Source organism: Limulus polyphemus, unplaced genomic scaffold (genome assembly GCF_000517525.1).
Source record: "Limulus polyphemus unplaced genomic scaffold, Limulus_polyphemus-2.1.2 Scaffold5588, whole genome shotgun sequence".
In the NCBI taxonomy this organism is placed as follows: domain Eukaryota; kingdom Metazoa; phylum Arthropoda; class Merostomata; order Xiphosura; family Limulidae; genus Limulus; species Limulus polyphemus.
Genome location: NW_013671198.1, coordinates 1 through 13313, shown reverse-complemented (window position 1 = coordinate 13313; position 13313 = coordinate 1). Strand labels below are relative to the sequence as shown.

Below are 13313 nucleotides of genomic sequence, written 5' to 3'. Positions count from 1 at the left end.
CTATCAGTGAATCCTTATAATTCCATCAGGAAAAGAGATGATGTCTAACCATTTTTTCTATCCGTGTATCCTTACAATTCCATCAGGAAAATAGATGATGTCTAACCCTTTTTTGTACCAGTGAATCCTTACAATTCCATTTCTAAAAAAGTATACTCAGCACTGAATTTACTGTACGTCTCTAAAAATAAAAATGAGAACACTTTTGGGTGAATTTAACGTAACATATATACCAAAAATCTGTCATTTAGTGACGAAGATCACACAGACAAGTGGTAGCAGTATCTGGAATTTACGTGCAAAGGCTATCTACGTTAGGTGTCCCTCATTTTCAACTGGAAGATTAGATGGAAGACAGTTACTCAACATCACCTACGCCATCTCTTGCGCTACTCCAATAGAATAATGGGTTTTGATCGTTAATTCTAAAGCGTACTCACAACTCCAGTGCGGAGCTACTTTTTGCGACAATGGAATACAAACTGTGAACCCTCGGATTCATAGACTGGGCACGCCAACCACTAGGCCACGTAAGAACATCTTTATAAACACTACATTTTTTTCGGTTTGCTTTTTCTTTACAGTATTGACTTAACTAAAAATTTACACAAACTTCAACGTGCACATAAAACTAAAAACTCATACACCAGAGATTACAACTGTGGACGACTTCTTTCCATAATGTTTTCGTGAAATGTCTAAAGCTAAATATGAAAAGAAAATCGTCTAGTTTCCAATTTTATTCATTCCGACTCTGAAATGTAGTTACTTTTTCACATTTTTAAAATTCAGGACTTTCTTTTTCTTGTAGTTTCTCCTTAACTAATTAACGTCTTGTAATAAACAAAGAAAACGTAGATATACATGCCAATCAGAGAGAGTCCTTGCTATCACAATGGAAAAGTGTCAGTATATTTGTTTGCTGTTTGTAGCTAACTCTTAGGCTACTCTTTACCAACAAAAAGTGGAAATGACCATCATATTATAATGCTACCACGTGTCAGGATGTAGTTGTTGAAATCGTGCAAACAATATTTCTAATCTCTTTGGACAATATCTTTGGTCGATTTTAAATAAAATTTGCAAGTACTCTAGAGTCTAGAGGGAAAAACTGATACATGGTTGATGGCTTTAGAACGTTTACATTACAGCAGTATCACTTATTTAAAAATCCCAAAATGTTGTGAAAAGGAACTGCATCCAGAATTGTGATCTTCAAACTGAACAGCAACTTATGCGTGCATGGTGAGAATGGACAAGTCAGGGTCATATTGGGTTCAGATACAGCCATCCCTAATTTTCAACTACTGACCAGAGGTAGGACAGCGAGCCAGCAGCATCTGTAACCATAATGGTTTTTCAGACTTGTTGAACCGAATAATCGGAAATTTAAGAAATTTTACAAGGTGTGGACGCTACTCTCAAACTCTGTACTTTTTTATCCGAAACGCAACATGTTAACTACTATACAAAGAAAATCGAAAACCTTCGTTTTCTGATGACTAACGAAAGATGACATTTAAGTAATAATAATAATAATAAAACCCGCCAAGGCATAAAATAATAAATTCATGGTTAACGATCAAAGAGACAGACAGATCGTAATGAAAAGTGTCAAGTGAAACCTGTAAAATGGACAGACAAATAATTAAACACATTTTACCCTATTAAAAATAAACAAACCTGTCAAATGATTTCAGTAACTAAAGACACTCTGGGAATTGATCTTTCAAAAACGAGGTCGAGGATCCCATGATGATTACAACAAAGCCTTAATTTTAGGCATGAAAATTGCAACATCGGTTTCAGGTTGCTCTTGTATTCGTGTGACCGCTCTCCATAATCCAATGTCATAAGCTACACTGACCTATACCTGACCACTGTAGTATTTTTCTCAAATATCATTAAACAAGTGAAACCTGTAAAATGGACAGACAAATAATTAAACACATTTTACCCTATTAAAAATAAACAAACCTGTCAAATGATTTCAGTAACTAAAAACACTCTGGGAATTGATCTTTCAAAAACGAGGTCGAGGATCTCATGATGATTACAACAAAGCCTTAATTTTAGGCATGAAAATTGCAACATCGGTTTCAGGTTGCTCTTGTATTCGTGTGACCGCTCTCCATAATCCAATGTCATAAGCTACACTGACCTATACCTGACCACTGTAGTATTTTTCTCAAATATCATTAAACAGACTTGTTGTTTGTTTTTCCTTAAATCAGTGGTGTCCAAACATCTTTATGTACTTTCAGATATACTTTTATGCTCTTGTAGTCACACGCACCCCCTTACCGAGATTTCGAACCCCACGGTCTTAAAGGACTACAATACACTAAGTCTGTATTTTGTATTTATGGTAAAACTGTCCTTTATTTTGAACTACAGACCAAAGGGAAGGCATCCGGTCAGTAGCAACCTACCACCCAACCTCATCGCTAAGGGAATGCCATAATAGAATACTTCGTGGTAAAGCACAGATTCGAACCCAGCTAGCCAGCGCCGAAATCCAGAGTTCTACCAAAGGGCCAACCCACGCTCAAAATCATAAAGTAGTTAATATCATACTTTACTAATGAAGAAACTTTTTATTATACGTTAAGAATTATATTTATTTGTTACAGAACTTCGCCCAAAGTTACACAAGGGCTAACTTGTGCATAGTCATCCCGAATTTTGAACTGATAGACTAGGAGAAAAACAGCTAGTCAACAGCACCCACCTTGTACTACTCTTGTCTGACCGTCACATTTATAACTCTTACACGGCATCAAATTACAGTGTTTTGTAATAACGGGCCACGAATTCTTCGATTCACCGTCAGGGTATGCTAACCACTAGGTCAAGCCTACTACCCCATTGATTCGTAGAATAGAGGAGTGTGTGTGTGCGTGCGCGGGGGGGGGGGGTAATAATCTGTTTCAACGTATAAAATTGCTCTTGCATATAAGTTACCAAATCTAATGACAAAAGAAAACAAAGTAACACACAATAAAGTAACAAAATACACCTAAGTGTAGCAAGTTAAAACCGGGAAAAAATAATAGAAACATCAAGCTATAACAATAAAATCTAAAAACCCACACAGATCAGCAACTTTGAACAAACAAAAACTGATAACAATACAAATACTTGATGTAAAATAAATAGTTCATATTTTAATATTTTTAGTCCCTCAGCCATTAAGATTCTTGCTTTAAGTAATGTGTGATGTACGGAAAAAATAACCAGATGATTCATGCTTTAAGTAATGTGTGATGTACGAAAAAAAAACCTGATTATTCTTGCTGTAAGTAATGTGTGACGTACGAAAAAAATAACCTGATGATTCTTGCTTTAAGTAATGTGTGATGTATTTACGGAAAAAATAACCCGATGATTCTTGCGTTAAGTAATGTGTAATGTACGGAAAAAATAACCTGATTATTCTTGCTGTAAGTAATAATGTGTGATGTATTTACGGAAAAAATAACCTGATGATTCTTGCTTTAAGTAATGTGTGATGTACGAAAAAAATAACCTAATGATTCTTGCTTAGTAACACAAACTTTGTTAAGATGGTGCTGTCAGTAACACGAACTTTGTTAAGATGGTGCTGGCAGTAACACGAACTTTGTAGTATAGACTAGCTTTCAAAACTACATCAAATTTCCATCACATGTTACTGGCAGTAACACAAAATTTGCAGCATAAAATAAAAATGTTATAGTTCAAAACGCCCACAAAATTCTCCGAAGTCTCATAGGTTATTATGATGCACGGGTTTTAAAAGAACTATATACATATCACAGAATTGCGAAACAGTTTTACATCTTATTCATTAGTGATTTATAAAAGTACGAACTATACTGCTTTCGATATTTTCAACTGAGCTCAGCTTTTTGATACACACCTCAACTTGGAAATAATTTTGTTGATGATGTATCCTTTCATAGCCACCCTGAACCCTGACAGTGCTTTATAACTGTCTCTACTTCACGACATTTGGGAATCAATTTGTTGATGATGTATCCTTTCATAGCCACCCTGAACCCTGACAGTGCTTTATAACTGTATCTACTTCACGACATTTGGGAATCAATTTGTTATTTAGTTAAATTTTCTTTTCTAATAGGAAGAACTTGGGTTGGAGCCTCGATTCTTCCTTCTTCAACCCTTTGATTATGTTATGTACACCCACAATTTTTATACATTATGTCACACGTGTTTTACTACCATGGGTAAATTTGGGTGGAGTGCCTTGTAATGATCAGTCATCAGATTATTTTGTTCGTACATCACACATTACTTAAAGCAAGATTCATTAGGTTATTTTTTTCTGTAAATACATCACACATTACTTACAGCAAGAATCATCAGGTTATTTTTTCCGTAAATACATCACACATTACTTACAGCAAGAATAATCAGGTTATTTTTTCCGTACATCACACATTACTTAAAGCAAGAATCATCGGGTTATTTTTTTCTGTAAATACATCACACATTACTTAAAGCAAGAATAATCAGGTTATTTTTTCTGTAAATACATCACACATTGCTTAAAGCATGAATCATCAGGTTATTTTTTTCGTACATCACACATTACTTACGCCAGCACCATCTTAACAAAGTTCGTGTTACTGCCAGCACCATCTTAACAAAGTTCGTGTTACTGACCAGCACCATCTTAACAAAGTTCGTGTTACTGACAGCACCATCTTAACAAAGTTCGTGTTACTGACAGCACCATCTTAACAAAGTTCGTGTTACTGCCAGCACCATCTTAACAAAGTTCGTGTTACTGCCAGCACCATCTTAATAAAATTCGTGCTACTGTCAGTAACATCTGATGGAAATTTCATACTATTCTGAAAGCTATTCGTATACACGCTCTGAGCCTTTCGCTTTTATGCTTTAAAGCACAAGTAACAAAATAACATATCAAAGTTATTATGAAAACCCTTTCCGCGTATCAGATGTATAATTTCAATAACACCAAGTTTTTACTAACTAATTTGATGAAAGAACAGCGAAAACTGTTTATCTGATGACAGTCACATTATGTTGTTTTTATAAACACGTTGAAAGTAAGAGTAAAAATACACAAAATTTGTTCTTACATAAAAACATTCTGTGTAGATTTGTGGAATTTTCTTACCATATCAGCTGCATCACTTGGATAACAATACACTATCATGTCATAAAATGATGCGCAAGTCATGGGATTTCGTACTTATTTTTTTTATCTGCTCTGTTTGTATATTTAAATTGGAAACATCCACGCTTAATACAAAAATACAAATATGTTTGTTAAAAGCACTTCACAAATTTTCTCAGAAGTTTTGTTAAAGTTATTTAGAAAAGTTGAATTGATAATCTCGAAGACACAGCGACATAAAAACTGTTACTGAAGTTGTGGATTTTGTAGAACCCGTACAGGAATGTGGGACAGTTCTCGAATATGTTTGTACTCACAGACTTCAGAGATGTTACCATTCAGACTCCTTTATAAGAAAGGCTTGTACTCACAGACTTCAGAGATGTTACCATTCAGACTCCTTTATAAGAAAGGATTGTACTCACAGACTTCAGAGATGTTACCATTCAGACTCCTTTATAAGAAAGGATTGTACTCACAGACTTCAGAGATGTTACCATTCAGACTCCTTTATAAGAAAGGTTTGTACTCTTAGGATTCAGAGATGTTACCATTCAGATTCATTTATAAGAAAGGTTTGTACTCTTAGGATTCAGTGATGTTACCATTCAGACTCCTTTATAAGAAAGGTTTGTACTCACAGACTTCAGAGATGTTACCATTCAGACTCCTTTATAAAAAAGGTTTGTACTCACAGACTTCAGAGATGTAACCATTCAGATTCATTTATAAGAAAGGTTTGTACTCACAGACTTCAGAGATGTTATCATTCAGACTCCTTTATAAGAAAGGTTTGTACTCTTAGGATTCAGAGATGTTACCATTCAGACTCCTTTATAAGAAAGGTTTGTTCTCTTAGGATTCATAGGTGTTATCATTCACACTCCTTTATAAGAAAGGATTGTACTCTTAGGATTCAGAGATGTTACCATTCAGATTCATTTATAAGAAAGGTTTGTACTCTTAGGATTCAGTGATGTTACCATTCAGACTCCTTTATAAAGTTTGTACTCTTAGGATTCAGAGATGTTACCATTCAGATTCATTGATAAGAAAGGTTTGTACTCTTAGGATTCAAAGATGTTACCATTCAGATTCATTTATAAGAAAGGTTTGTACTTTTAGGATTCAGAGATGTTACCATTAAAGCTCCTTTATAAGAAAGGTTTGTACTCTTAGGATTCAGAGGTGTTAACTTTCAGACTCGTTTATAAGAAAGTCCAGCATGTTCAGTAATAAACAGTATAAATGTTATCTACATACATATACATGCAAGAGTCTAACTATAAACAGGTTTACTTATTTTAAAACTTGTGTTCAAAGATAAACAAGGCTTATCTGCATATAGCCGACCCTAATTTTGAACGGGTAGCCTATATGGAATAGGGCTAATGAACAGCACACACACACACAGCCAAGTCTTGAGCAAACTTCCTCTAACCAAATACTGTAGTTTTACTACCACTGTTACAGCTCATCTACTGGTAGAAAGTTCGGAGCGCGTTTACGTAGCAACAGGACGCGGATTCACAGCCCGGGCTCGCTATCCATGCCGGCTCACGTAAGAGAATCATATTCCCAAGGTTCGTGTTATCAGTTCTTTACAGAAACCCTACAGCAGTATGATGTACCGAGTTTTAAGGCGTAAGATAAAATATCTTACCATCCACCATTCTAAGGTCTAGATTATACTAAGGATTATGTATTTTGTGACCAATCTAAAAACATCGAAAAAGTCAAAAAGCTGTTTTTTCGTACTATTTTGTCTGTTTGTTTTCGAGCTCAGTGCCACACAATGAGATATCTGCGTTATACAGATCGCACAAATCGAGCCCCCAATTTCAGTTTTAAGCTTTGAAGTTTCTCGTTTTACAAATCGTCGTCTACTTAATTCAACCAGTTAATTCTTCAGTCTCGTGTCTATAATTTACCAATCAGGTAAACTGTTTAAAATCAATGGACTTAGAGAAATAATGTAAATATGTCGTCGCTTCGCTCGGCAGAGTTGAGTAGAAAAATCATGGTACAGGCATTTATATTGCCATACCGGTACAATATCAAGGAAAACTTTCTGTCTGTCTGTTTATTTGTTTGTTTGGAGTTAAGCACAAAATTACACAAAGGGCTATCTGTGCTCTGCCCACCAGGGGTATCGAAACCCGGTTTCTAGCGTTGTAAATCCGCAGACATACCATTGTGCTACTGGACGTATCTCATCATAACGAGTTGACTGAACCAGACTTAACTTGGTATGCTAGCTTAGTAGTATTTTTGAAAAATAAAAATATTTTATATAATAATCCGTATATCGTCACTGCAGTAGTTACTCACGCCACAACACAATTCTGTAAGTCAAAGATTGTAAATACAATTTTCAGAATTTTTGCTTGTCCCATAATAACCAAAATAAGCAGTAATAAAACATCCAGCTACAATAGGGAACAAATGTCGCGATTGGTATTTGGTCGTATCGTTGTGCGAGACCACAATAAAGGTATTGCTGCTGTTTGAGTTTCCCGCTCTTTTCTGATTCACACCACTTAACTTCCGGTTTATACTGGGATTAGAATAAGCGCTTCTGTCTAAATTAGAGAAGTATTTCATAATTAATATATTTTTAGGATATTTCTTGCTTCTTAATGTAAAATATAGTTTTCTGTAAAAGAAAATTCAAGATTATTACTAAATCTAATGCATTAAATGTATCTTTTTCAGACAGTAGAAATCTTGACCACATCTCTACTGTGAAAGGGGCTGCTTTAAATAAAAAGTGACGCAACTGCTTTGCCATTTCTGCCAAGTTTCTCGACCTGACTGCTACACCTCCTACATTCCGATCCACTTCCCCTGTCTTACAACAATGTTCTTGGAGAATGGATGCTACTGAAAATCCTCGCTGGATTTTGCTCATTTTTAGCAAATTTGTGTTTCTCGCGTTTTCAGGAAAGAAAAAAAAAAGACGGAAGAGTGCAGTCTTTTAAAACTAACCTGCAAGACTTTTAAATTAAGACATTTAAAGTGCATTAAAAGAGCTTCATAAACAAAGTCCATTATGGACTGAGAGTTAACTTTCACTAGTAGAATTTCACGGGATCTGTCGGGTTTCAAGGGCAATATGCCTCTCAAAAAATTAATCAAATTGCACATATACTTAATTTTAAGCAAGAACCAGGACGTATTTTTGATATATTCAGGTAAATAAGATTGTAACAAAATGAGTTTGGATGTTTTCTATATTTGCATTGCTTGAAACCATACCATAGCTGTACAAAACAAACTACGTCGACTTGTTACATGTAGAGGTCGCTGCTCACACCGTCCAACATCAATCTGAGAAAACACGTTATACTAATATATCCCAAAGTAGTCTTAATCGGAACATGACTCCAGCAATTTGAACATATGTAGCAATAGAACTTATGTTATTAATTTGAGAATCAAGTAACTACCGTTATCACATACGTTACGTTTAAAACTAATGTTATTTTACTGTTAACAAACTTCACAAGCCACATAAACAGTGGCAGTCCTGTGGACTTGATAACCTGTTTATATAGATGCTGTAAATGTTAGTCATTTGAACTTTACAACCAGTTTATATAAAAACTGTATTGTTTGTCATTTGGACTTTACAACCTATTATATAGACGTGGTAACTGTTAGTCATTTGAACTTTACAATCAGTTTATATAAAAACTGCATTGTTTGTCATTTGTACTTTAGAACCAGTTTATATAAAAACTGTATTGTTCGTCATTTGGATTTTACAACCTGTTTACATAACTTTCATTGTTTGTCATTTGTACTTTACAACCAGTTTATATAAAAACTGTATTGTTTGTCATTTGGACTTTACAACCTATTATATAGACGTGGTAACTGTTAGTCATTTGAACTTTACAACCAGTTTATATAAAAACTGTATTGTTTGTCATTTGTACTTTACAACCTGTTTACATAAACTTTCATTGTTTGTCATTTGGACTTTACAACCTGTTTACATAAACTTTCATTGTTCGTCATTTGAACTTTACAACCAGTTTATATAAAAACTGCACTGTTTGTTATTTGGACTTTACAACCTGTTTATATAAAAGTTGTCACTGTTACTCATTTGCATTTTACAATCTGTTTACATAAACTTTCATTGTTTGTCATTTGGACTTTACAACCTGTTTATATAAATGTTGTCACTGTTAGTCATTTGGACTTTACACTTACAATCTGTTTACGTAAACTTTCCCTGTTTGTCATTTGGACTTTACAATCTGTTTACGTAAACTTTTCCCGTTTGTCATTTCGACATTACAACCTGTTTATATAAATGTTATCACTGTCAGACATTTAGACTTTACAACCTGTTTATATAAATGTCATCACTGTTAGCCCTATGGACTTTACAGCCTGTTTATATAAATGTTGTTACTGTTAGGCATTTGGACTTTACAACTTACTGACATAAATGTTGTCATTGTTAGCCCTGTGGACTTTACAACTTGCTTATAAAAATGTTGTCACTGTTAACCCTGTGGACTTTACAACCTGTTTATATAAATGTTGTCATTGTTAGCCCTGTGGACTTTACAACCTGTTTATATAAATGTTGTCATTGTTAGCCCTGTGGACCTTACAACCTGTTTATATAAATGTTGTCATTGTTAGGCATTTGGACTTTACAACTTGCTGACATAAATGTTGTCACTGTTAACCCCGTGGACTTTACAACCTGTTTATATAAATGTTGTCACTGTTAGTCATTTGGACTTTACAGCCAATTTATATAAACGCTGTCATTGTTAGTTATTTGGACTTTACAGACTACTTTAATAAACGCTGTAACTGTTAGTTATTCGGATTATATAAATTAGCAGTATATTGGAATACCAGACACGATATATTCTTGTTTAATCTCGTCTTTAATTACAGTTCACTTAAAACGCACACACCGGCCGCCATCTTGGAATCATTAATCAGTTAATTAATAAACATGGTTGCTATGTTACTATCACTCATGCGTCAACTCCTTGGAAACGCCCGAATAAATTAGTCAAACTGTAAGATGAATGAAACTTGGTCACAGTTAGCAGCACATATTTTAAACTCGTTTAATAATATCATATTTTTCTGTAAATTTACAAGCAGAATGATATGCAAGTAATGGTATAGATACGTGTATGGACACACACTCACAGACAAACATGATCATACATATAATTAAACGACATAAAATTCAAAATACAAGTAAGTCAGACTTAGAGTTTCAAGATATCTGTTTTGAGTTCTCGTGAACATACGTCATCAGAAACTTGCCCAGGGTAGCTTGATAACGCTATTTGGAATTTTACAAAAGACGTTTCTACTGTGGAGGTGCTAACTTACTTGATATAAAGCCTCGGTGAAAGCCGCTGATATTAGCAAGGAACACTTGTTGTAAATTTAAAAACACACAAAAACATTACAGGAAAGCAACTGGCGTTGTGATGCAGCAACGACTATCCCGTCAGTGCGCACTAACCTGTACAGCTGGCAGGTCGGGAATATTAGCATCGCTGGGCAATACACTGCGCACCAGGGGGCAGCAGCTACTCATAACACCGGCGCATTGCAGGGCAACCGACCTTCACAGAGGCGTCACGCGAAAGGCTCGACTTTACACGTGCACGGATAACTAGTGCAATTCGTCTTTATAGGTCCATATCCACTGGGCAGCCTGTTCTTAAAGTTGACAGCCCGGATGTAGAAACGGAAAGGGCAAGACTTATACAGTATCGAGAGTTTAAAAATAGTCAAATTATTTGTTAGTTTGAAGTTCCGCGGAATTAGGTTCAGAAAACCCGGCAATAACACAGGAAACAGCAACCAAAAACAGCCAACAGCTATGTTTGTGGTTTCTTAATATGTAACGAAAATACAGAAAGAGAAACTGACCTCCTGGAGCGTTTTGCAGGTCACGTGTAACCTATAAATATCTCAGAGGCACGATGTTTGGCTATCGTTCACAATACAGGGGCAAGGAAAAATAAACTAATTAGCACATACAATTACAAAATACCTTATTCTTCCCTTCCTATGTAAACTACCAATTAATGTTTATTCTTAGATGCAAACCTACACAATGGTCTATCTACGATGCGAATTAATTAACAAAATACTTAATTTTTGTCTTCGTATATATCATTACTGACAAGTTAGAGATTTAATGTACAAAACAGTATATAGATATCATTACTGATAAGTTAGTGATTTAATGTACAAGATGGTATATGTCAGTACTGACAAGTTAGTGATTTAATGTACAAAACAGTATATATATATCATTATTGACAAGTCAGCAACTTAATGTACAAAACAGTATATATATCATTATTGACAAGTCAGCGATGTTTTGTACATTAAATCGCTGACTTGTCAATAATGATATATATACTGTTTTGTACATTAAACCTCTAACTTGTCAGTACTGACATATACCATCTTGTACATTAAATCACTAACTTATCAGTAATGATATCTATATACTGTTTTGTACATTAAATCTTGTACATTAAATCACTAACTTATCAGTAATGATATATACCGGTATATATCATTACTGACAAGTTAGTGATTTAATGTACAAAACAGTATATATATCATTATTGACAATTTAGTGATTTAATGTACAAGACGGTATATATCATTACTGACAAGTTAGTGATTTAATGTACAAGATGGTATATATCATTACTGACAAGTTAGTGATTTAATGTACAAGACGGTATATGTCAGTACTGACAAGTGAGAGATTTAATGTACAAAACAGTATATATATATCATTATTGACAATTTAGTGATTTAATGTACAAGACGGTATATATCATTACTGACAAGTTAGTGATTTCATGAAAATATCTAGACGTATATGCTAAGGAATAGACAGTGTTACTACACGGTGAAGTTGCTATATACAGAAGACGTATGACTAAAAGTGAGTGAAGTGTTAAAGTTCGAAACACCGGAAACATCGATACCGTCACTGCTATATTTCATAAGGTAAATGTATAACACAAACGATCTTATTGGTATCATGACTAGATTATCGATCATAAATAATCTAATCAACTTCTTTAACCCAGCACTTGTGAGAGAAGTATCTAGTCACGTGGTTAACTGATTTGTAAAATTAAGTATTTTCAGTCAGTTTTTACATACCACATTCTCTTCATTAATGTGAATGTTATTTCCTGGTACATGTTGTCTAATGATCTTATTTAGTAACCTAACACTTTTTATTGGTACATGTTGTCTAATGATCTGACACTTTCAGATGTTTCCCATGTTTTGATTATAATGCTTTGCGGAAACTATATTAAATAAAGATGTCAAGAGTATCTGAACGCCATCTGTTATTTTTTCACATATTACAGTGGGCAGTCTTTAATGTTCCTGAAATTAGAGGAAAGTAATACTGGCAAGGAATGAACGCTAGATTTTAAAACCTGTTTATTTTTCTATCCAACCCGGCATGGCCATGTGGTTAGGGTTACTCGTAATCTGAGGGTCGCGGTTCGAATCCCCGTCCCACCAAACATTCTCGCCCTTTCAGCCGTGGGGACGTTATAACGTGACGCTCAATCCCACTATTCGTTGGTAAAAGAGTAGCCCAAGAGTTGGCGGTGGGTGGTGATGATTAGCTGCCTTCCCTCTAGTCTTACACTGCTAAATTAGGGACGGCAAATTTCAAAACAAACAATTTTCCTGTCCTTCACAAATCCTTCCAGTTTGGCTATTTTCAGTATCGAACTGGTGTATTATAAAGAACAGATGACTAAAAATAAGCTAACAGAATCGTCGCGCAGGAGAACTCGAGGACCGCTACTCTTATAACGCACCAAATATGTAGAATCACAGTCCGGGTACACTATTCACTATTCACACCCGTCCTTACTGATAAATAAAGTGATTTTAACAAGTATCAGGTTACTAAATAAGATCATTAGACAACATGTACCAGTAACAAGTGTCAGGTTACTAAATAAGATCATTAGACAACATGTACCAGTAACAAGTATCAGGTTACTAAATAAGATCATTAGACAACATGTACCAGTAACAAGTATCAGGTTACTAAATAAGATCATTAGACAACATGTACCAGTAACAAGTATCAGGTTACTGAATAAGA

At 34.8% G+C, this 13313-nt stretch overlaps 1 long non-coding RNA gene across 1 annotated transcript in view; it reads right to left on the bottom strand.

Moving 5' to 3' along the window:
• LOC111089215 overlaps positions 1-10717 on the bottom strand; it is a 45940-nt gene extending 35223 nt beyond the window's left edge. Inside the window, exon 1 of the long non-coding RNA XR_002613521.1 lies at positions 10529-10717. This is a non-coding gene — a long non-coding RNA (uncharacterized LOC111089215). The remainder of the gene's footprint in view (positions 1-10528) is intronic.
• Between the last annotated feature and the right edge of the window lie 2596 nt (positions 10718-13313).